Raw genomic sequence first — 25,655 nt, 5'->3', positions numbered from 1 at the left:
CTTATGAGTAGATGACTGTGCTGTCTATTAAGGGCAATGTGGGATCATTTAGAAATTGCTTTGAAATTGAAAATTTCCCATCATATCAGATTATTTGCTCCTCATAGATCCTGAAACTAGCTTTGATATACACTAGAGAAAACACCCAAATTGTGAGAGCATACTCTTCCAAGAAATCAACACAAGTTCACAGTTGATGCAACATTGCTTTTATTGGGGGTTCAGGGGACATATGACAAAGTCTCATAAAATGTCAACAGAGTCACATTTTGTGCTTGGCTATGCTTAAAAAAGAAAACAACCTGTTTATTTATGAACTCACTTAATGAGCACTGTGTGAGAGATGGCCAATGATCATCATTTTGAAAATAGGACGACCTGAACCACCAGGAGGTCTAAGTGTGCCAAAGCCGGATAGCTAAGTGGAAATTGACAACAGTCAAATATTCAGGTCCTTCCAAATGTCTAGATGCTTGCTCTCAAGTAGACACAGTTCAACTGACTCCTTCAAGACAAAATTGCGTTTTGAACCTCTGTATTCTCCAGTAGACCACTTTATTAATTATTACTAAGTGCCAACTAAAGGCAAAGGGGCTAGTATAGAAGACTAAGATTTCCTTAATTCTATTTTTTTATGGCTGAAGTATTCTTGGGTTAGTTATATGGATAACTGACAATTAAAATAGCAAATAACCATTGATATTTTCAAAAACCATAAAGACTATCAAAACAGACATGTTTAAACATTCATGCAGAAACTCTTATGACTATATACTGTGTATAAATTTGGTTAAGAAAATGCTCATTAGAAGATCTGACTGGTTTAGGTGAAGGAAGAATGCCAAGTAACTTGAGAATATCATTGAAGACATTGTACACATAACTTGGGCTGCTGTGTGTTCTTTGCGGCTAGACCATTGACAGTTTTTGAAACTAAAGATGTGAGTTCACAACTATCTATTTTTCACATTGAAGTGAAAAGCCAAAGAGGCAGCCAAAAGTGAAGCAATGTACTTGGTATGGTGCTCCTTGATCACCCAGACAGAATGTTTCCATTGGTGAAATTCAAGCTCATGCTTCATTTAGGCAGGGTGGTGTAGTTCAAGAGCCTCTGAGGGCATGGTTTCTGGATCTAGTTGTTATATTCCAATGAGCGATCTTTTGTAAGTTGCTCTATCTTTACAGGTTTATCACATCTGTAGGAAAGAACATTGCAATAGATGACCTTTAAGCTCTCCCCACCCCCTGTTTTTGTTCTCAAGAAGTTAAGATTTCATGCTGACCAAAGCTAACAGTCTCCTCAGAGTCTGGTCCAAAAAAAGCTTAAAATGCTGATAAACTCTGTTCCCCAGTAGCTTCCATTTCTGTCATGAAAATACATTCCACCATGCTAGTTCAACCAGAAAACTGAAAATTTTGAGAAGATAATTAAAGAAAATAGCTATGTGTCTACCAGAGAAAAATATCAAGGAATACAGAAGTGGCAAAATTACAAACTTGGAACACTGTGGCTTAGTGACTTAGATCATGAGCTTTGAAATCACAGTCCTGATTGTGAACCCTGTATGTAGCAGTTTGGCAAGTTACTTAAACCTCAGGTTTCTTTATGTAAAATGGAAATACAAAATAATATCTATTTTGCAGGGTTGTTGTGAAGCTTAAGAGAATTACTATATAAAATGCTTAACATGTAGGGAGAACTCAATAAATATCCACTGTTATTAGGCTAACAGAAAAATCACAAATCCTCATACTATCATCAATCACGCTCACTTATTTTAATGGAAGAAATATGATTGTAATTCTGGTCTACACCTGAGGTGGGCAAGGGGAAGTATGTGTGTAAAGTCTTCACCATGTATGTACATATAGATTGGCAATGGAAATCTGGGATTTGGTCAACTGGACCTGTGCATTCATAATTTCCTGAAATCACCAGGTAGATGCCTTCCTCTCTGACTTTGCTCGCAATAGTGCATCTATAGAAAGGATTCTATGTTCTTCCTTCCCATTTATCTAAATCTTTAACATCCTTTAAAATTCACCTTGTATTTCCTTCCTTTAGGAACTTTCTTCCCTAGACAGACCAGTTTGCCCCGCCTAAGTGGACTTCCTCCGAGCTCCTTGCTTATATCTTTCATTTTGCTCTTATGAATTGACTTGATCTGTTACTTCTCTTTTCAAAAGTTTATGTGCTTCTGTTTAACTAGGTTTAAACTCCTTAGAGGCAGTGACTAGGTCTCACAGAACCTAGCTTGCCTGATAAGAAGGCTGGTTGTTTGGTGTCAGTGGGTACTGTATTTCGATGACACATTCTGAGTTCCCATCATCATTTTATCCTTTGTATTGCCACCTACTATTCTGTGATTGCAAAAGAACTCAATATTCTTTAAGTCATTCTTTTAAGGTCAAACTCTGTGTGTGGCTAACATGCAACGGACCTCTGGCACGAACAATTTTCTATTTTAAAAATTAGCGTATTAATAAGCATAGTCATACTAGAAAAAAAAGTTTTTAAAAAAATGAAGGTCACACAGAATTTAAATACAAACAGAGGAATACACATGAGGAAGGGAAAGTCCTTGCTCATTCGAGATCTAGATAGCTTTCTTAAGGGTTTCTGTTTCTTGAAAAGCTTGCCTCTTGTTCTGAGATGCTACTGGCTGAAAACTGCAGCATCTGGGTGTGCTGACTGGCAGGAGAGACGTCTTCAGGTGATGCTGTTCTTTGTTTCCACTTCGCAGTTGGCTTTAGCATCCATCGGGACAGGGTTTCTGCAGTCTGTGTTGTTTCACTGGGAAGACATTCCTGAGGAAGGGGGACTATAGGACCAGCTGAAAGGAACACGGAGACGACTAAAAAAATAACAGAACACGTCACAGAAGGTTATCACATTGACTCTTTGCTACAAATAAAGGAATGTTACGATACTTTGAGGGCCAGGCTATTTCCAACTATGAGTGAAATGCTGCATCACGAGAAAAATGGAGCTTTCTCACTGTTCACCTTGTTTGGGAATCAGTCAAGCAACAGCATTGTTCGGGAGTGTGTGAGAGAGCGCCATGCTCCTTGCCTGGGGAGAAAGCACTCCGTAAGAAAAGCTTCAGGTTTTATCCAACAGGCAACTTACTGAAATAGGACACGGAGGAAAACAACAAAAGAACACAGGACATTAAGGACACATTCAACTAAATCTAAAGACTAAATGCAAAATAAAATAACTGTGGGTACAGCACACTTCTGCAACGCAGGAGTGAACAGAGAACGGCTAGGAGTCAATGTTAATTCCTTGTGTGTGTCTTTGTATTTCTAGTGCCTAGCTCAGAGCAGGACACATGGTACCCACTGAAAGAAAGAATGAAAGGAACCACAAAAGGCAGACAGGGAGGAAGGAAGGGAAAGGCAGAGAAAGAATGAAGGAGAAAGGAGGGAGAGTGAGAAAGAAAAGAAAGATTTCTGAAATGTACAAGAGGTGAGAGGCAGACTGTGCAGAGAAGAAAAGCCTGGGTGAGAGAATATTCATGGACCTGATAAGAGCAGGCTCGCTTAATTCGAGAAGAGGTTATACATTCCGAGTGGTTTGAAACAGTGGGTGGGGCAATTTTCAGGAGGCTTTGAATGTGTTAAGGTTTAATTGGGGAAGGGTGGCATGTTAATATGACTACTGTAGGCTTTTGAAGGGGATAGTAACATGATTCAAATGCATCAAGTGAAAAGGGGAATATATGAAACTCAAAGATGTCAACCCAATGGGGGAAAAAAAAACAAATCAAAGGATACTACGAGCAATTAATGAAGGCAGAAAGACTAAAGAATAGTCCTTCTGGTCTTAAAATAGAAAGGCAGGTGCTTGTCTGGGCTTCTTCTATGTTAACGTTGAAGGAAATGGGCTTAGGTCTCAGATCAAGAATTTCCTTCTCCCACTGGGTAGCTTTTTTCGTTCTTCGGCTGTTCCTCTTTTCCATCCCTGCCCTTCCTGAAAATGAACTTCAGTCTTTACAGTTTTAGCATCAAGGCAAAATATGTTAGTAAATACAGCACCTGGAGGTGGGATCAAATATAACTTTAAAGGGCAGCTGTTGGTACAAATGTCCTGAAGTTGTTCTTACACCTCTATAAGAATCGTTTACCAAAATTCCCCGCTGGAAAAGATTTTAGAGACCAACTAATCCAACACACTCATTTTACAGATAAGGATATTTGGGAAGAGCTGTATTAATGCTTCTTTTATTCTACAAAAGTTTTTATGAATGAAATATACTTTGCAGGTGGATTTTAAATTAACTAAGGCCTTTATTGTCAACCTCTTCATTATGTTAGCACAATGAAGATGCATAATGAATTAGGTACACCAAAAGGGATATACTCCGAAACATTTCTCTTTCAGCACTAAACCCTTTGGATACACTGAAAATGTTGGTTCTTTTCCTAGGTATAGTATACCTAGAAATACTATACCTAATACTATTCCTAATACCTAACAGGTATAGGATACATATATTTCTGAAAACCCGTAAAACAACCTAGTGTTAAAATATTATTAATAGGTATTTTTCCGTTCTGATGAAACACGCAATGAATGATCCTGGATGAGTGACTAAATAAACATAGATTTTGGAACTGATTATTTTGTGAACACAGAATGGGAGGATGGGGTGTTAAGGTTTTGATACATGTGTACGATACATTTGTGAATCAACAAAAATGCTACTGTAGCAAGGAAGGACGTTTCACACAATTTTTGAGAAACCCCTTTAGGTAGCTAATAATGCAAAGCCCCTGTGTACATGATCAGATGAAAACTAAATCAATGTATTGCTTTGGTGTTGCACAGATGTAGCCCATGCATAATGTCTCTTCTACAATGTGGACCCCATCATCAAAATGAATTTTGAGGAATAAACAGTATAAATATGCAAAGCACCGTATTCTAGGTGCCTAGTATGAGTCAAAGGTTTAACAAATCAGCTTTCTTTGGGACCTGTGACTACTTAATTGGAATGAGTAATATCTTGTATCATCTCAACATGAGCCTCCCTTGGAACCCTTTTTGTCTCCTGAACATATAAGCATAAATTGGGGCCCTTGCATTGCCTTCCTCGGGGTCCCTCTGTGATCTGATGGTGACAGTTCTCCAAACTTGCCTCAGGAGCATCTACACCTGCTGAGCACGTAGCAAGCGCCGAGCGCCAGGCTGACCAGTCAGTTGCTGTTGCTCTGCCTGGGTTTTCCCTTAACAGCTAGATCTTCAGGGGCCAACACCTTGGTGTGGTGGGCTCTCCAGTTCAGGAGACACCATATCGAGATACCATAAAGGAAGGTGATGTTAGTGCATAAACGACTAGAGCCAGAGTTTCAATTATTCATCATGTGCCACCCAAAGTGGAGGAAAAACAGAAAAGAAGTTGTTTTTGTTATGATTTTGATTACTTTGATTAAATTAAAATTACTATCTCTGCCTAAGGCCATTTCCCTGGCATTTTATCTCATTATTCTAATAAAGGAAATGGATTTCTTATGAATAAGATTTACGATTCTAATATTCTCCATTACTTCAAGTTGTCCAAAGTCAAGATGAAGACTAAATCAGTAAAGAGCAGCAAATATTTTATAAATAATGTAAGTATGCACAACAATCAGCCTTTTAGTGACGGTTAATTTCCAACATCTAGGTCAGACACATTCATTCTTACATGAGAACATGGAGTTCTTTGCTTCTTTTATTAATTAATAAGGAATTTAAAAAATAAAAGCTGACTTTAAAATAAAAGCTGACTTTAAAAACATTCTACTCAGGAATCATTTCAAATGAGGAGAAATGCCCAAGGGAAAAAAAAAAAAATCTCAAGTAGGCAACATGTAAAGCAACACACAACTATATGCACATTAGTATAATTACACATTGCAAATTATATCGGATGTATCTAATATCTAATTTTTTGAAAGCTGATTCCACTTGAGATTTCAATAACAGCATCAACATTTTGCAGGTGGCTCCTTCTGTATAGTATCCAAAGGGAATTATTTCTCTAATGTGCTTTCAACCCTCATGTAAAAGCTGAAGCTCTTCTTTAAAGAACCAACAAACAATGAACATTGGGAATGTTACCTTAATGGAAAAAGCAAGGGGGTAGGGTCCAAAGAGAATGATCGCATGGTTATTTATTCTGTTCCTTAGAGGATCCTTATTCGCTTCAAGAAATAAGAAACAAACTTAAACAAGAGCCTCATTAGAAAATGCGGTGAAGGCTACATACATATTCGGAGGCAATGATATGAAAAGCTTTTCAATTGTTAAAATAAGTGTGCAAACGAATGGCAGATTACACCTTGGACTGAAAACAGAGCCCTGGATTCAATTCTGCTCTGTTAAAACATATGGCTAATTTGTCCTAAAGAGGACATCAGATCAAAGTTCCATTTTGAAGAATAGGCTTTTGTCCTCATCTTCCTGTATCAATCAATCAATCAGCAAATAACCAAATATATATTTGTGATCTTGGAGAATGGAGCATATTATTCAAGTTGATTGGATCCATTTTCTTGATTCCTCCTTAAAGATCTTTCTCCTAATTAGCCAGGGTTACTATTGAATTATTTAATTATCTGCACTTTTGTGCAATGAAATATGTTGTCATATCACATACTTTATCATGCTGTTGCTGTTCATACTTAATGATGCCTCTATAGTTAGCAGCTTCCTTTGTTCTGCTCAGTAAGTGGTTTTAGAAAAGGGGGTGGGCGGGGAAGGAGGAGCCTTGGGGTTTGTAAAATACAATCATACATTCTTGGTGCACATGCAAAACTTTGTGCATTTACATGAATTTCTTTTCCGAAATCTAGTTGCAATTCCATTTGGAATAACCTAAGAGGCACATGTCGGTGACTTCAAATGCAGCCAGAGTGATAATTCCTATACCTTGAACACCTCTCCAGTGTATTTCCACTGCAGTGCAATGGTAAAATCATGATTTAATTTTTTTTTTTAATCAGCAAGGAATGTCTTTAACAAGGAAGAAGTAAATTATGATAATTACTCTGAATGGTCGGATCCTTGAGCATTACTAATTAGCATTTATTGCCTGGATTATAGAACAATACATGTGAAACCGAACTGCGACTGCTCTTTTACATCCAAGAACTGAAAAAGGCAATGGAGCAAGAGGCAGTATCGTCAGTGGTTGAGTCAGTGGTTTTACATCTCCTGGAGAGTGTGCAGGATTCCTCATTTTTGAAATATACAAATGTGGTACTCGATATTTATGGCCCATTCATTTTGTGTGTGAGGCACATATTTACATATGATATCACAGTCATGGGAGACTAATAAAAGGAGAAACATTTTGGGTATGATGTCATTTTGGGACAATTTTACCCATTGTGAGAGTTTAACAATAAAGAACGTAAAACTCTCCATTTTATGAAAGTATGACTTTTTCTATAGAAATTTTGACTTAAAAAAGGAAACAAAGAACTCAGTTCTTAGTGAAGAAAATTTTACATTCACCTCTCCACTTTCTTGAGAAAAGGCAATTGGTCTCTTGTTTAAGAGTCTTTTTTTTTTTTTCATTAAGAATTCGTAATAAATAAGATACTAAAGTTAGAAATACATGAGATATTAATCAATAGAACAACATTATTCCTGTAAATAAATGCTACTCATATAATTTGGCAACTGGAATTCCTAAATAACCCAGTAGGTAGGAGAGAAAGGAAAAATTAACCATTCATCATTCTCGCTGCAGACCGTTTTCCTCCAAACCCCATTAAAGCGAATGAAGACGAAAAAACACGTCGTAATATAAAGCCAGTACTAAATGCAGTCACTAGTCTTCCCAATACCTTTATGGATTCCCTACTTTGATCCTTTTTAGTTTGAAAGAATAAGTTTGGCTAAATCTGTGAGGAGATTAAACAGGCTGGTGATAAAAATTAATTCTGCTGAATGAGCAAATGCATTTGGATTGCAGAGATGCAAATAAGACAATACTTTTCTTTCCCTTTGACATACCAAGCGGATTAGTTTAGAATGTTAAATTTGATTTTATTAGAATATATTAGCAGTGTTTTAATTAATACCAATCAAACATTTTCTTTCCCTGGGGCTTGATGTGTTCTTAATGCTTTCTAAATCATCTGTCTTTTATCCATCCCCCCCAAAAAAAAGAAGAAAGAAAAAAACCAACCAAATTAGCAGAGCCTTTTGTTACATTCTTCACAATTTTACTATATTCAACAGAAAACTATGAGCTGTTTACCTAAAGGTGTCTTGCCCATAAAATTAGTTCCCAGGTGCTGGATTTAAATGAGTCCTGTTCACTTGAACACTTGATTTTTTTCTTTTTAAAAAAGGTTGAATAAGAGACTCGAAAAATAAACATCTTCCATGTTTTTCTTTTGGGGAAAACTGCTGCAAAAGGAGTTTTCGCTGGTTCGTCTTACTTGGCTTTATTCTCACTAGAGCTTCCTAGAGCTGTTAAATTTCCAACTGCATTGGTTTTAAGCTGGCACTTTGGAAAGAGGGGCAAAAAAGGAATTAAAAAAAAAGTAGGGGGGAATCTAGTTAAAAATACGGTGAACCAGTGTGCCCTGTGAACTGAATTGTAACTGTGTGTTGCAAGGAAGTGCTGCATTGCATTTCACTCATTATTCCCTGCTTTTCTCTCAAGCTTCCTGTCCTGTGTCCCGAAAGCTCCAGTTCACTTCTTTCTCTTTTCTTCCCACAACGCACTGCCCCCCTTCATTTCTCCGCCTTATTTTTTTTTTTATCTGCCAAGCTGGATTTGCACTTTTAAAGATCAGTATCAATAATGCCCTGCTTGTTTCGGTGGCACTCTCCCTTTAAAAGACAGCCCCCTCTAATTGATGCGTCTGGGCTAGTCTAGACTGGTAGTGATTGAACCAACCACCAATTATGTTATTCATTTCACTGAACTTCACTGATGGGCTCCGTGAGGAAGAAGGGGTGTTGAGAAACCTGCCCTTACACTGAAGCAGTTCCCTGCTGAAATATAAAATCTCATGTGTCGTTATGCACTCCTGATTGCCTGTGTGATCAATCGTATGATAGCAACCTCAGGACATGAGCAACCCACTTGAAAACATGTAAAAAACTGAAAGAGTGTCTTGGAATAGAAATTGTATCACTAGTATTAAATTACTATGCTATTATCATTTAAAAATCATAGAAGAATCACATCTAGTGTGCTTTTATTGATCCCCGCATATATTTTCATAGAATAAGATGTAGATATATTTTGACTTCCAAAAGTACCAAATATTTGGCAAATACTTGATATGAATCAAGTGGTAATATATATCCGTAAGTTAAATAGATGTCCTTCCATAATTTCCAAATGCCTATGCATACATATCAGCTAAGATGGGGGAAAAGCATTAATCTATTGTATAAAAACCAAAAGATAACTTGAAAATCAAATAGCTCTTTTCTTCAAAATATATTCAGGCCATCAAAGGCTGGAAAGTAATATTTAAATATTACATCTACTAGAAGGTTTCAACAAAAGGCACAATGCTATTGTTGCACAATTCATTTTCTCGATTCAGTTTTCTGATACAAAATGGTTTCTTGACTGCGATTTGGAGTCAGTTTCTAAAATGGCAATAAACTCTTAAAAAAAGAAAAGCAGAAAAAGAACAATTTCCTTAACCTTCGACAACATGTATAAATTGAGGTTATAACTGAAATAAAGTCTTCAAAAGAAGAAAGCATTTGAAGTCAGGGTTGATTTAGGTGGTTTCCAAAAATAGAAGACAAATGTTGCCCCAAGAATACTAAAATGGTTTAAATGAAATTGTATATTGGAATTTTTCATAACAAAGGAAAGGTAAGTTACTGTTTCTCTAACCGTGAGACAGATCTAAATCACTGAGATTATTATGGTATGAAAAGTTAAAAACTGCAAATTGGGTAATGCTAACCATTACCTTGAGAGATTATTTGAACTGTATAGGTTAGTGTTATAAATAACTTTGTTGGATCAATTTTTTTGAAATCCTGATCAGTTTTTCCCCAATTTTTAAATAAAGTATAGGCATTGACAACTTCTATAGGATACAATAATTTTGTGTGCGTTGTTTCCTTTTATATGTTTAAAAATACATATCTCCTATTATTTTTTCTTTTATATGTTTAGAAAATACATTTGCAATCTCTATTACTTTTAAGCTTATTGTGTATAACCTCTTAAAATAAATGCCAAGCAAGGAGGCTATATCTGTTTTATTTTTTAAAATCTAACAAAGTAATACAAATTTAATCTTGGTTAACACCATAAATTCCATCCTAGCAAGTCTAGTAAGAGTAGAGTTTTTAGCTTATTGCTATTTTAGCTCACACTATTGGTTCACCCCTACCTGTGTCTGTGTGTTCACTGCCCAGCCATATATGATGCACGTGTGGGCACTGAATATATACTCTAGCCATATGCCCATTTTAATTGGGCACAGTTTTAAGATTAACTGTTGAGTTGAAAAGTTGGAGGCATGGGGCATGCTGGGACTTCAGCTGACATGTTCTGAGGTCAAGCACCAGGTACTGAGCTGTTCTTGTTACGCTCGGATAGTACTGCGTGTTGCTCTCAAGGAATAGACCAGGATAGGTGAGTTCCACAAGCCTCGGGCATTAATAATATACATGCATACACATCGCAGCTAGCACGCTATTATCACGGAATATGTACCTACTTTAACAGAAATCCAGGAGCTGCCACTTTCCTGATCACCTGATCCCACCTAACAATGAAAACCTCAGAGGTGCACTCAGGCACTTCGGACCAACTTTCTTTTCTTTTGTTTTTGCTTCAAAGAAAAAAAGTTCCACCAAATTTCCAGGATGCAAGGGCGCGACTCGCAGCTCCCAAGAGCCTAACCCGTGGATTTAAACGGTAAACATCACAAGTTAGGGTCTCAGGGATTGAGAGGCGCGCGCTAAATTGTTCTTTCTTGAGACAAAACAAAGCAAAACAGGAATGACAAGCAGTTTGTGCTCGAGGTTGTTGACTAAAAGACAACAAACAGGTGGCAGAATATTCCCTCACTCTCTTAAGTAGCCCTCGTCCACAGTATCTGGATTCCACTTAGATACAGGCACACAGACGCAGGGTCTGTGGGCGCATATACATACCTGAACACACAATCGCCAGTCTATCAGAGAAAACTCTTTGGAGCTTTGGGCAAAAGAGTTTAGTAAAATGGAAAATAGTATGAATAGACTTAGAAATGCCCATGTTTTGCAAACCACGGTCTACAGTCAGGATTGAACGTCTCTTCAAAGCTTTAATTTACAACTAGCACTAAGGACGGTAAAGAAAATCGGAGGCATCTCTTTCCCCCGGGCGAACATGCCGCATGCAAAACCATCCAAATTGGGTTTTTAGAAGAAGACCGAGGAGGAGGATTTGGAGGCTTGGAAAGTATAAATACGAATAGCGTTTTAAACTCACCCATTGGAAGTGGAGTCAGGCTGCAGCTCCCGTAGCACCATCCGAGCCAGGGGGGGAAATGTGAGCTGCAGGGCGCTCGCCTGGGCGAGGTGTTTCAATAGAGGACCGAGAACTGGGCGGGGAGGGGGAGGCGGGGGCAGGAAGCGATACACCAAATCTAGAGACTGTAACTCTGTAGTTTATGCTTTGACGAGGGGAGGTAGGGGGCAATTCGGTGGGAGTGGAGAGAAGGGCTGGGACTGATCAAATTTTGAGAATATTCAGTTAAAAAAATTTTTTTTAATGTTTTCATAAGAATGAACCCTCCCCAGGGTTGCTTTTCAAAATTTCCTCCTTCTTTCTTTAGCGTGCACTTTGCCAGTCCTGCGAACAGGCCTCCTGTGCATCAGCTGCTTGGCTGAAGCCAAGGCCAAACCACCCCGAGCCAGCACCAGGCTGTCACTCGGTCGAGGGGAGTGGGAAGGGGTGGGCGCCAGCCAGGGAGGCGCATCTCCCCCGCCCCGCTCCCGCTGCGGATCCTTTGAAGCCTTTTGCCAATATTTCAGAGGAATCCGAAGCATAATTCCCCTCCATCTTCGCAGACAGCTACTGGTTCTGTACCTGCTAGATCGGCGCTTCCCCCATCTGCCTGGAAACTGGGCTTTCCTGTGCGGGGACGGCTCCCAGTGCCGCCTCCAAAAAAAAAAAAAAAAAAATGAAACGAAAGGGAGGGGAAGTGGGTGGGAAGATGGCTCTTTTAACATTTTTTCTTCCCCCTTTTTTTCTTTCTTGTTTCTCTCCTGTCCTTCTTTCTTTTTCTTCTTTTATTCCAGCCTGAGCCAGGTAGATGGCTGGCTAGTCAAAGAGAATGACAAAGCAGCCCCTGATAGGAAGGAACTGGAGGGGGGCCTGGGGCACTTAGGAAAAATGCTAAGTATTTTGTATGTATTTCCATATGCAACTACAAACCGTTAAAGCTCCAGGATCCCCCCCACCCCTGTCCCCACCCCCCCACCCCTTCCAAAATAGAATCATACCAGCAAGACAGCTAAATTATGTCTCTTTTCCTGCTGTACAGGGTTGTTCAGCATCTCCCCCCACCCCAATCTTCAAGACAACTTTTTTTTCTCACCTCCGTAGGTTCTCCTCAGGCACAATCCTCCGTTCAGGGTCTCTGCTTTTTCTCTCCCTTCCCTTTTCCTCTCGGAAAAGCTAGTCCGTCATCATCCTACCTAGCTTCTCTCTCTCTCTCTCAACCTCTCTCCCTTCTTCTTTTACTATTAAAATAATAATAATAATAATGGCCCTTTCGACATAGCAGCATGAAGTGGCTGCCTTTGAGAAAGCACATTTAATCTTTACTGGCTCCCCTAGGCTTCAGTGAAGAAGGAGAAGGCAAGAAAAAAAAAAAAAAGGGGGAGAGAGAGGAAAAAAAGATTGTAAGGGAGGCTGCTGACGGACAGCGAGCATCAGGCACAAATCAGCGACAAGTTGAATTTTCCTAGACCACACTGCCCCCTTTCTTCTCGGCTCTCGCTGGGCTCCTGGAAAGCCCGAGTGTCTGGTTACAGGAGGCAGTGGGTCTCCTTTTGCAACCATGGTGCGGATTCCTCGCATGCCTGCTTAAATCGCTGGCAGAATAAGGAATCAATATCCCCTTCTAATCACCTTTAGCTCTTCTAGGGCTTCTGAGAACCCACTTTGTGCTCCTCGCCGCTCCCCCCCGCCCTGCCAGGCTCCTCCATACAAAGCTTGCAGTCCTGTCATTTCTCACTTCCTTCCATATCTTGGAGACAAGCCTCTCTTCTAATATCCTCTCGCCCGCTCCCTCTCTCTGTTGTCCTGTGTCTCAGACCTGACTCCCAGCACCGGATGCACTAGGGCTTCTCTCTGACTACTAATGAGACCGAAAATACACCAGCAGGTCAGGGGGAAGGCCAGACATTGTATTATACAAATACAAAAAAAAAAAAACACCTCCAAAAACAAAAAATCCCTCATCCCTGCTAGATCCAGAGATCAGGTATCACATTTTCTAAAAGAAAAAAAAAAATGGGGGGTGGAGGGGAGCAGTGAAGAGAAGAGACCACAGTGCAGTTCTCTGCCTAATTGTTCAACATCCCATGGGCATTTAAAACACGTATGCGTGTGACTGCAGGTGATGTACTTGGTGAATCTTGGTGGGTTTTCTTTACGGACAGAAAGTCAACAATGCCCAAGGACTTCTTTGAAATTGACATTTAGAGGGATACAAGAGCAGTGATTCAAATCTGTATTTAAAGTATACACTCCATTAAGGCATGTGGTGACTACAATGCTAAAAATCTCTTTCTTTTCAATGGCTGTGCTTTACACATTGACTCTGTTTGTCTTGTGTACTAATTTACCACTTAAGTTCATTTCCAAATCCAAGGGAACGTATCAGTGACTATAGCTCATCCTGACCCTCTGCTTCTACTGCAGACATCTTTTCTTACTCCTGAAGCATTTCTCCTCAAATGTCCATCAGATCCATACACACTTCATTGATCAGCTGACAGTCCCCTGATCATGAGAAGTAATCATTCAGATGACAGAAAAAAAGTGGCACAAGAAGAAAATGAAAGACATCCTGAACTGACGAAGGGAGCATCTCCTATCATTTTTGCTGGCACACATCTTAAAAGCTCAGCTACCCAAGGATCCTGTAAAGCAGGTGTCCCTTGAAAACTGGGGTCTCTACCTATCTGAACACACAGTGGGTATGGTGCCACCTTCACCCAGTTTTTGTGGCTAGAATCATGCAGACAACAGGCAGTGCTGTGTTGAATATAATGCCAGGCTCTGTAAAGACCGAGGAAGGGAGGGAGGTAGCTGATGATGCAGGTTTCTTCCAAGTTGATGTTTTTAAAAGGTGGTTTCTTTGTGCTCAACTCAAGATATTGTGCTTTGTCTCTGTGAGACCTGCAGAAGCACAGATGGATGCCAAGGAAGAGAAGAAAAAGCACAAACAAGAAGAAGATGCAGAGAGAGGAAGAAGGGAGAGGAGGAGAGAGGAAAGCAGAACAAATCAAGGCAAAAAGGGAAAGACCTACAATCACAGTGTTGGGTTTCCTTTTTTTTTTTTTTCTTTTTGTCATTACTGGGAAGGAGAAAGAGATGGCTGGCAGGGATTGGAGACTGGGTTAGAATCTTTTTCAGATTTGGCTAATAGGATGTTTGCACTACACTGATGCAGAAAAAGAAACATGCTAGAATAATCATAAAGGGTGGAGCTGTCAAAAAAAATCTTTGACTCACTGGGTGCCTCCCTGTAACACCAAAATGAATCATTCCTAAGGAGAATCATCAATTGTCTTAGTGTCCTCATATATGAAGTCCAGATTATGGGAATCACGATTGTGATCATCTTCATGAAGGAAAGGTAGACAGAGAATGACATTTCCTGAGCTTCTCCAAAACCTCTGTATATTTGCAGCAATGGCTCAGCATGATTTTCACACTCTGAGCTAATCTATCCCCGTCTGTATTCACTCTGTTTACCAAGATACACAAATATGTAACTTACCAAAGTTTTGCTATGAACACATCATTTTCTCTATACAACTCAGCGATGTCTTTAGAGGATACTTATTTCAAGCAGTTAACACCTGACCCCAATTTCTGTGGGTAATTAGTGAGCTAGATAACCACACAAAGTGGGTAATTATTTAGTACCCAAGGGTACGCTAGAAGTGGGTAGTGGTTTTGTTAACAAAAGCACATCTCTAATTATTGTATCTATGATGGGTGCCTCAAAAATATCAGTTACTGTATCAAGTGAACCATGATAAATAAGTGAACTATTTTGCTGTCCTTAGCATATGTGTGTGTGTGTGTGTGTGTGTGCACGTGTGCGTGTGTGTGTATATTCTATTATGGTTATTAATATTTACCGCTCCTGGATGGGGTGTTGTGAAGATTAATTAGTAACATCTGTAAGACTCTCAGAGATGCAATGTGCTAAGGAACTTCTAAATACAGTATTATTATTGCTCTTACTATGTTGATGAATAATCCCAGGATGGAAGAAGCTAAAGGAGTTGATTTCAGTTGGATTGAAAATATGCTGAGATCACAAACGTGATGAGTTTGATCACAGGGAGTGGTCTCTGACCTGATGGAGCACAACACAGGCAGTAAGGGAAAAGAAAGGTGGATGCCGTTTCACTGACAGTCTCAGGAAGGATCGGAGGAGCCAGGGTGGGAGGGGAGGAGCAGGAGGCAGGAGTCAGAGATGGGCCGGGAAGGAAGCTGAATCAGGCGGACCACACCCTCATTCCAAACTCGGTCTGTGCTTCCCCTTGATGAGTAGCAAATAGGCACAAAAATCCCCAAAGAAAACATCCATGCCAGTCCAGGGACAAATTCATCATCATTACAATCAATCAGCCAGCTATGTAGTGTTTCTTCTAGGGAAGAATCATCAGTACAAATCATTTTCACAAATGCAGATGCATTTCCAAATACTACAGTATTGCGAACAGGCACACACAGATCAACTTCAGATATCTTTAACCCAGGCTACGAGCAGCAACGGAGAAGCACTTTCTAATGCAATTGCTTTTATGAATCACCCGCAGGATGGGAAGGGGATATTATTAATTTCTTCAGGAGAAGAAAGAAAAAAAGAGAGAGAGGAGAGAAAAAGAAGAAAAGAAAAGCCCATTGCTTTCAGGGACCCTAAATCTGGAGAGCAATCAAACATTGAAAACAAGCAACAACAAGAACTTACTGCTTCTTTCTCTGTAAACGTCCGTCTCTTTGCCCCGTGTCTGGCTGAGGCAGGACAGAGAAGAGGCCTCTGGGATCCAAATCTTCAAGTAGGCTCACCACATTTTTTCTTTCAAAGCAAGGTTGTCTTGGGGATTAACCCTAGGAGTCTGGGAGAGGTGAAGCATGTTGGGAGGATGACGGGAAATACACAAGGATATTGTGTTCAGCCCAGTTTACCGCCTCCAGGGGATAGGAAAGGGAAAGGGCCCCATGAGTCGGCCAACAGGTACCACTGCTGAATCTCTGCTTGGACGGCCTCCGGGACACGTGTTCATGCTCTGATTGGAGGCCAGCGGTGTGATGAGCACACTGTAAGAGTTTGGGAGCAGAGAGAAAATTTCTCCAGAAGCCACCCAAGCCAGGCTTCTGACCTGAAACCCAGTATTTGTCACCCCCTCTCTGAACTCAGAACTACAAAGGCGGCCTGGCATTCTCCAACCCGCCCAGCTCCTTTCAAACCCACAGACTGTGCCAGACTGGCCCCACCTCCCACTGCAGCAAATTCTGTATCCCTGCTCCATGCTGCATTGTAGGGAGCCAGATTCCCGCTTTGTCTTACCTGGCCTTCCCTTCTGCCACTGCCCCTGGCTCTCAGTGCCTGGCATGGTTTCACAGGTCCAAACCGTTGCTTTCCCTCTCCCCCATCATTATTTTAAGCACATCTAGTTTTCCACTCCTCAGATTTTTAGGTCTCAAATCCTTTTACGTCTTACAACCTTTCTTCATCTCTGGCCACCACCATCTGCTTTCTTTGACCTCTCTCACTCTCTTCTTGGACTTTTTTTTTTTTTTGCCATATCAAAATACAGTCCTATCTCATGTCTCAGACTGAAAACTCAAACTGCAAGTCCACTGCTGGCATCTCCATCGACCTGGTCTTTCCCCACCCACATTAACATAGAAAGCAAGCCAGTGCATCTCAGGGCACTTTTTAACAGCTCACCTAAAAGTAGATGAAGCCAGTAGAGAACAGGGTATGTGTGTATGTGTGTGTTAACTACATGAATGCAGCAAGAAAAGGTCTGAGGTACATGCATGGAGGAAAGAACAGAGGAAGGGATTCTCATATATTTATGATATTTAGGACAAAAGCAACAAAAGCTAATTGTTACAAGAAACTTATACCTTAAAACTGTATTTTTATGTATGTGTGTGTGTGTCGCACACACACACAAAGGGCCTCCACACATCACAATACCCTAAGATCATCTGCTTACCTGGAAGGGTATTTACTATCCTGTGAACAGTGACAGCAAGGTGCCATGTGGTCCTACAGCTGAAAGTTGAACACGAAATCCTTCTGGGATGACCCTGAGGGGGGAGATAAAACCCTGCACGTCACCTGCTCCCTCCAGGCTTGTGTGGGCTGGAGGCTAAGAGAGGTGGCACCTCTCCCTTGCTTCCACCATGATTTTAAGCTTTTTGTTGATCTCTGATGCTCAAAATACTGGTGCTGTTAACCTTACTACTTGGGTGCTTTGTGGTTTACTGTTACACTTATGCTCTCTGTGACTCCTTAAGCTATTATTGGAGCTCTTTGGTGAGCTAGACGGATATAGATAACTAATATCTCATTTAATCCTCAGAGCAGCCTTGAAAGCCATCATCAGTGTTTTACAGATGAGGTTTGGAATAATTAGAATTGTCCCGCTCATGAGTGTCACTGCTAGGATTTGAACACAGGTCTAACTCCTTAAGTATGATCGTTCCCTTCTTATCCGTCAGTATACTCTTATTGCCTTGCCCAGTGTAAATGACACTTTCTGTAGGTAATCATCTCAAATTAGTCTAGTTTCTATGTATTATGCATGGCATACTCTACACTTTATATTAGCATTTATTCATTTTTTTCATTTAGTTCATTTTATCTAATAACATATATTGAGTGCTTGACTATATATCAGGCCCTGTGCTGGGCAGTGTGATCTCCTTAGCCAGAGGACAGAGGACACTGCTGTGGCAATGGCTCTGCCTAAATACTCTGCTGTCTTCACCTCCAAAGACAAAGGTGAATGAAGATGGGGCTGTGACACGGCCATGGTTGTATTCCCAGTACCCAGCACCTGGCACGTAGCAGGAGCTCAACAAGTAGTTTTTGAATGAACTTTTACACTCACGTAAATGTAATTTGTTAAACCCTTTTATTTTGTACTGGGGGTATAGCTGATGAACAATGCTGTGACAGTTTTCGGTGAATAGCGAAAGGACTCAGCCACACACACACATGTATCCATTCTCCCCCAGTAAGTGCAGTTTTGATCGTAACTTTTGGAGAGATCTGGATTCATGTCTAAAGAGCCTTGGGAATAATGCTTAGTAAAATGCCACATAAAAGTAGCATTTAACTAATGGTGAATAGCATTCTTTTTATCCATGATGATACTCTGACAGAAGTTCCCTCTATACCCACGTCTGTGTTTCTGAAAAAGAACAATTTGATATATTTCATCTATTCTGAAAGTTCCAAAGGTGTGCTGTTGGAAGCCAGATGAATTTCATCTGAAATCTCACCTCTCTGGGAATTAGGAGGTAACGTCACGTGATAAAGCCACATCCAGGATGATGTGGTCGTGAAGGACTATTCTGAGCTACACACAGGGATAGAGATCTCTTACACTTTAGAGGGTGTGGGTGAGTCCAGATCTGAGATCAGCAACTCAGCTGAGATGCCCTCATTTCAGAAAGAGAGGCTGAGAAGGTAGAAATGCTTCATGACTCTTTGACCTAAAGCCTCCAGGGTTTCATAGTATGTCTTCCGGCAAAAAGATTGGACAATTCCTTTTTTTGACTAAGGAAAGAATATTTAAGTACGGGTAAGTGGTGCCCCAGGGAGGCTAGCTTCTCTGCTGGTCTTCATCTGAGGAATCCCTGTCTCTGAATAGAGGGCAAGGGGCACAGGCAAGCATTCAATCTGTCCTCTGACAGCCATCCATGCACATTCAGAGCTTAGACACCACTGAATCGGGTTACAACTATGTGACTGTCTTCACCAAGCTGGGGTAATTTCCACTATATTAACCTGGAACACAGTTTCTAAAGATGTACCCTTCGGGGTGGGTGGCATCTCTCATGGGAGAACCAGATGGATAACACAGTCCATCTGTGTGCTTTAGATGTGAACTGTCTAACTTCTGTCGGCAAGAGTTGCTCATCAATGGACAAAAACACTCCCTACTATTCTTCCTAGGATGATGAGGAAGAGGAAGCTTAGTTATGCGCTGCTTGGTTAGCAATGCCCTTGTCCAAAAGCAAAGAAAATTTGAACCAGTAGGGAGCAGTGTCTGGTACAGGGATTCTATACTTCAAGTGGTTTCAAAAGGAGTTATCTGGTGGATTTTATACCTCAAACTCACATCAGCTCCAGGTGTCTCAGGCTGAGTAATGTCACTAAATATGTGGCCCACTGGAAAGTTTTTTTTTTTTTTTTTGCTTTCCTTTAACCTTTTAGGATATTAGGGGAAATCAATGGTAAGATAATGCTTCAGTGTATATATTTAATAATACTGTCTGGTGTGTGTGTGTGTGTGTGTGTGTGTGCACGCTCACTCAGTTGTGTCCGACTCTTTGTGACCCCATGGACTGTAGCCTACCAAGCTCCTCTGTCCATGGGGTTTCCTAAGCAAGAATACTGGAGTGGGTTGTCATTTCCTTCTCCAGGGGATCTTCCCTTCGCAGGGATTGAACTCGCGTCTTCTGCATTAGTAGGTAGATTCATTATCACTGAGCCACCTGGGAAGCCCAATATTGTTTGATATGAATCTATAAAATAATCTTGTTGCCTCCTCATTGGGTGAGTTTCAGAGGACTTTTCCTGGTTTCTAGCCTTAACTCCATAGAGGAGCTGGAATTTATCTGATCGACCCTCATGGTCTGTGAAGTTCTCTGAAACATAGTCTACTACTGTCCATTGCTTAGTGCCTAATTCTAGCAATTTGAGGAAGTAGGTTTCACTGGACTTTTGGATCCAAGAAAGTAAAAGAAAAAATCTTTCATTCCTGTATAATAGTGGGTAAACTGAGCGAGAAAGGGAGAGGAAGAGGATGAGGATCCAGGCCCTTCTAAAAGGCGAGATCCCTATTACCTGTGCACTAAGAGAATTGAACCTGATATTATAAAGATCATTACTCTTGGCTGCTGTGTGTCATCTAAGAGCCAAGTTTTACTTCAGTCTAGGTCCCTTATATTCAGTCATTAGGTTTAGGCTGGCAAGCAATGAGGCATCTCTACCCACTGAGATCTGGGAAGATTAAGGCTACTAGGTTGAGAGTCCAGAGATGACGTGCAACGGTACAGGCTAGGGACTCAGTCTCGAGTGTGCATATTCTTTGAAATTGCTGCAGAGCCTGGAGGTTGTACTTACCTTACATTTAGTCCTATTGATTCTATGGTCCCTAAAGGCATGTTTGCTGACCAAAGTCATGCTCTTTAGAAGACTGGGCCCCTTTTACTGTGTTCGCCATCTCTGGATCTCTGAGCACTTTGCAATACTCTATTGATATACTGTATTGCTCAGTACTTTCTCCATTTAAAAGAGAGAGGTATCCATCCAGGGCAGTGACCCATTATCAAGAAGAGATTGAGGGACTTCCCTGGTGGTCCAGTGGCTAAGACTGTGCACTCCCAATGCAGGGGGCCTGGGTTCAACCCCTGGTCAGGGAACTAGATCCCACATTCTGCAACTAACAGTTTACATGGCACAGCTGAAAGATTCCACATGCCACAACTAAGACCCTGGGCAGCCAATACAGGAATATTAAAAAAAGAGGAGAATCAATTACAATTCAGATTTCAGGGTTTCCAGTCAAGTTTCTAATACTCTCTCTCACTTTTCCATTAAGGGTCATAAAGTTAAGACATAACTCCTTCAATCTCAGACTTTTTGGATCTTTTAAACCTGTTTACTTTCTAAAGGGTTAGGACAAGGAAGCAGGGAAGCAAACACCCTCATATCATTATTCCTGTTTCATAGTTGGGAACCAAGGCTGTTCATGGCTAAGTATATTTCCCCAAGAAGGATTCTTGGAGAACCAAGAAGAGAATCTAGATCTCTGAACCAGCTGTTGTGGGGAAAGATGAACTAGTATGTATGAACTGCCTCAGGTTCATCCAGATTGAGTCTGCTGTAAATCCAAAGTATCGTTAAGAATGATCATGCTCTGGGATGGTACCGATGAACATATTTGCAGGGCAGCAATGGAGACGCAGATATAGAGAACAGATTTGTGGACACAGCGGGGCGAAGGAGACAGTGGGGCAAACAGAGAAGCATGGGAGCATACACACTACCATATGTAAAACAGTTTGCCAGTGAGAGTTTTCTGTATGACTCAGGGAACTCAAGCCAGGGCTCTGTGACAGCACAGAGGGGTAAGATGGGGTGGGAGGTGGCGGGGAGGTTCAAGAGGGAGAGGACGCATGGACACCAAGGCTGACTCATGCTGATGTATGGCAGAAACCAACACAGTTCTGTAAAGCAACTATCCTTCTATTAAAAATAATTAAAAACAAAACAAACAAACAAAAGTATTATCATGCTCTGGACACCTTGGTTTCCCCCATTATTAACTAACAATAGAGCAGCTGGGAAGAGCTTCCAGAAAGATACGATTGTGTCTACTTGAGCATTTGTAAAATAGGTGAGTTCCAAAAATGCTGAGCATGCGGAATTAGAAAAACTAAAACACAGAAACATTTTCAAACATGTTTTTTGGGACTGAGGTGCAGCACGGTACCAGAATTCCTGCAGAGATGAAAGCAGAGAGCAGAGGATTGGGAGCGCTCTGGGGAGAAGCCAAGGAATGTTTTAAGGGTAGAAGCTGCTACCTCCGAGAGTTTATATTTGCCGTGTTTGACACTTCTCAAGGACTCTCTCCATGCTGCAGTGAGCAATGACACGAGGGCCACAGAGAACTATGTTGGAGGGAGCCAGGCTCGTCGCCTGCGGTCTGATACTTTGCCCTCCAGGAATGCTGGACGGTGCGCTCCAGGGCTGGCCAGCCTGGAGCAAACCAACTACAATTTGAGGCCAACTTGCATTCCCACACTAGAGGAGGCTGAGTAAATTCTTTCAGCATTCTTAGGTCTTTGAAGATTCACCGTGATAGCCTGACTGTCTACCCCCATTCTTCTGGACTGTTCAGTTTATGGACTTCTGGGTCTATATGCTCAAGTCTGCAAGGGGTTCACCTGCAAGCATGCCGATTCTGATTCTACTGTGCTTAGAACTGTGCCTGCCACGTAATGGGTGCTTTACAAATTATTGCTCATTCTGTACATTTCTTGGAACTTAACCTCATCTAGGGTTATAATGTTATATAACTCAGGCCTGTGGACTGGTGATATAGACATGATCAACCTTTAAATGATGATTTTCTTCTCCTGCCATGAGCATAGTGACTCAAAATCCATATCTTAAACTGCATGGAAAAGAGAGAAAACTTCTAAGGTAAGGAAGGAGAAAAAGTATTTGGAAAATTAAACAGAACATCTGGCTGGTGTTTAGATTCTGTTTAAAGCGTTAATAATGCTTTGGGTGTTTCTAGGAAACATCTAGGTATCTAGTTGTCAAGTTTTTTAAAAAAGCAGAGAAAACAGATCAGAAAACTAAAGTAAGGGAGGAAATACTGGGTGGACATATCTTCCTTCCAACTCATCTACATATATATTGATACATGTGTATCTCTGGGCCCTGGTGACTGTTTTTCATCGTGTGGTAAGAAATGAGTGAAGGATCAGGAAGCAGCTTGGTTCAGACAATTCATGGAAAACAAGCCAAGTAAGACCGAAGCAGACCTGTAGATGGGCAGGTGGGTGGGGGGCGGGGGGCGGGGTGCGGGGAGAGGGTCTGACATATTCCTCTTCCTCTTCTTCTACTGAAAACAAGGAAGACATTAGTCTGGAAAATACCACTGCACAGAATGAACCTTTCTGTGCTGACAAGAAAGGAGAATGAATATGCTGTCTGCTCTCTTCCTTGTCTCCTTTGGATGACTTCAGTCTCTCTTTCCTCAGAGGCCCCGAGTGCTGCAAGCAACTCTTATTCAGGACCTGTTGCACTGTGACTGCGGTGAAGACTGTGTATCTAGCCCATCGCACCATGACATATCACAAGGCAGATTCTCAGGAATGTTGAATATAAAATGAGGAAAGTCGACTGGAAGATAAAATGTAAGCCCTACAGGATAAAGGGCAAATGCAACCTCATCCAAAATAAACATAGAAAGGCAGGAGTTCAGTTGGATCCAGATTCTGGACTGGGTCTTATGGGGCAAGAAGGGGCAAAGAAGAGGCTCTGACAACCCTGAGTTCTTCATCCTTCATGAGAATGTTACAACCCCGCTGGCCAGGATGTGCACAGAGTTCGAATCTGGCCCTGGGGAAAATCAAAGGCTTATACACCCTGGTCTAGTCTGCTTTCTAGAACATTAAGTTATATTTCTGGTTTACAGTGATCCCGAGACATATGAATCAATGGAAAGAACATAGAAATGAAAAGTTAAAGAGACATGAGTTCTCTGCTTATCTCTGGACAAGATATTTTACCTCTCAGATCATTAGTTCCCACAACTATAAAATGAGAAGATTAGATTAGGTGAATTCCTAAGTTCCCTCCAGGAAAATTCTAGAATTGTCCTGTCCCTCTCTGGTTAGATTCTATTATGTACAAGAATAGTTTCTTAGCAGTTATGATATACATGGGATTTAGAAAATAAAGACAGTATCTTAGGTGATGTTAAAAACAACTTAGAGTCTGAATATACAAGAGAAGAAAGAAGCTCAGAATCAGTACGGGGGGTTTCACTACACTAGGTTAGGTCGCTAAAAGGATCATTAGCTTGTCTCCAAAATCTCCTGATCACTGAGTAGAACAAGAAATTTTGACAAGATTCTTGGGCAGCAAATCAGCATGTTGCTGGGAAGGGGCAAGAATCAGTATCCATGCCATTTCATAATCAAGGAAACTGAAGTTCAGGAAGGATGGATAACTCACTCAAGATCACACTGTGGAGGTAAAGTCAGGCCTGACTCCTAGGTATCCTGTCTCCCGACCAACTACGCCGTTCCAGTTTGGCCACAAAGACACCACTGCTGCTTTGATAAACATGGGGCCGTGGCATCCCCGCCCAGCAGTTGGGGTCCCAACTGTCTCCTGGCCATCTTGACTTCCAGGCTGAAATCACACCTGCTAAAAATTTCTGTAATGTGATCACAAGAGAAAATGACCACATGAATGACACAGAGACTCTTCAGAAGATTTCCGGTGGTCACAGACGTGTCCACTTGCCTAGAGTCAGGAACTCTGGTTCCCATTCCCTTTTCTCTCTCTTTAGGCTCTTGTAATCAATTGCCTTCTTTTGGAGTCAAAAGTCTTATAAAAGAAACTTATAAAGTGTAAAATTATCTAAATCAAAATACATAAAATATGATAAGAAGAATTTTGTCTGGTATTACTAGTTATCTAAAGAAATTACTCTTACCTACTTTTTAAATATGTGTGTATACACATTCACACATATTTTAAATATATAGTAAAATGTATGTGCATGCATGCTAAATTGCTCCAGTCGTGTCTGACTCTTTTCAACCCCATGGACTATAGCCCACCAGGCTCCTCTGTCTGCAGGATTTACTAGGCAAGAATACTGGAGTGGGTTGCCATGCTAGAGTGGGATATTCCTGAGCCAGGGATCAAACCCATTTCTCTTACATCTCCTGCATTGGCAGGCAGGTTCTTTGCTACTAGCACCACCTGGGAAGCCCGATAAAATGTATATAATAGTATAAATACAAACATAAACCATTCTTATAAAATTATATCTATATCTGTATACACACACACACACGTATGGGCTTCCCTGGTGATCAGTAGTAGAGAACTTGCCTACCAATGTGGGAGACGTGGGTTTGATCCCTGGGTGGGGAAGATCCCCTGGAGAAGGAAATGGCAACCCACTCCAGTATTCTTGCTTAGGAAATCCCATGGATAGAGGCACTTGGCAGGTTACATGCCATGGGGTCACAAAGAGTTGGACATGACTTAGCAACTAAATAACATATACATACACACACATGTATATACATCAATATACATATTTATTTTCTTCAGTCTAGCGGGGAAATCTGGTTCAAAATCAACTCCTGGTCTCCTTGGACTTGATATATAGCCAAGCAAGCCATTCTCGATTAACACAGCTCCCTCCTGGGAAAAGTCACAGAATAACTTTATTGATTTCCCTTTATCCTTCTCCACATTTCTCTCCTGAAATGTTGTTTTAACTCTTAAAAGTAAAATCAAGGAGAAAATTAATATATAGAGATCCATTTCTTTAAGATCATCTTGATTTTCTTATATTCTTATTTCAAAAAAAAAAAAACCTTTTTTTTTTTTTTTTTAAGAAGAGGCTACTTGTGTGGGTT

At 40.9% G+C, this 25,655-nt stretch overlaps 1 long non-coding RNA gene across 2 annotated transcripts; it reads right to left on the bottom strand.

Annotated features, from left to right (window-relative positions):
• Nucleotides 1-186: 186 nt before the first annotated feature.
• Nucleotides 187-13,082, bottom strand: LOC106700748 (uncharacterized). Of its 2 annotated transcripts, XR_011467054.1 has the most exons (4): nucleotides 12,577-13,082; nucleotides 12,066-12,137; nucleotides 11,466-11,577; nucleotides 187-2,855 (listed from the first exon to the last, which is right to left on the bottom strand). It is a non-coding gene; the product is annotated as an uncharacterized lncRNA (long non-coding RNA). The 2 variants fall into 2 exon arrangements; XR_011467053.1 differs by lacking the exons at nucleotides 12,066-12,137; nucleotides 12,577-13,082 and having other exon boundaries at nucleotides 11,466-12,059.
• Nucleotides 13,083-25,655: the final 12,573 nt, after the last annotated feature.

This window comes from Bos mutus, chromosome 15, assembly GCF_027580195.1.
Source record: "Bos mutus isolate GX-2022 chromosome 15, NWIPB_WYAK_1.1, whole genome shotgun sequence".
NCBI classification, from domain to species: Eukaryota; Metazoa; Chordata; class Mammalia; order Artiodactyla; family Bovidae; genus Bos; species Bos mutus.
The sequence above is the reverse complement of the archived record's forward strand: the minus strand, read 5'-3'. Positions and strand labels throughout refer to the sequence as shown.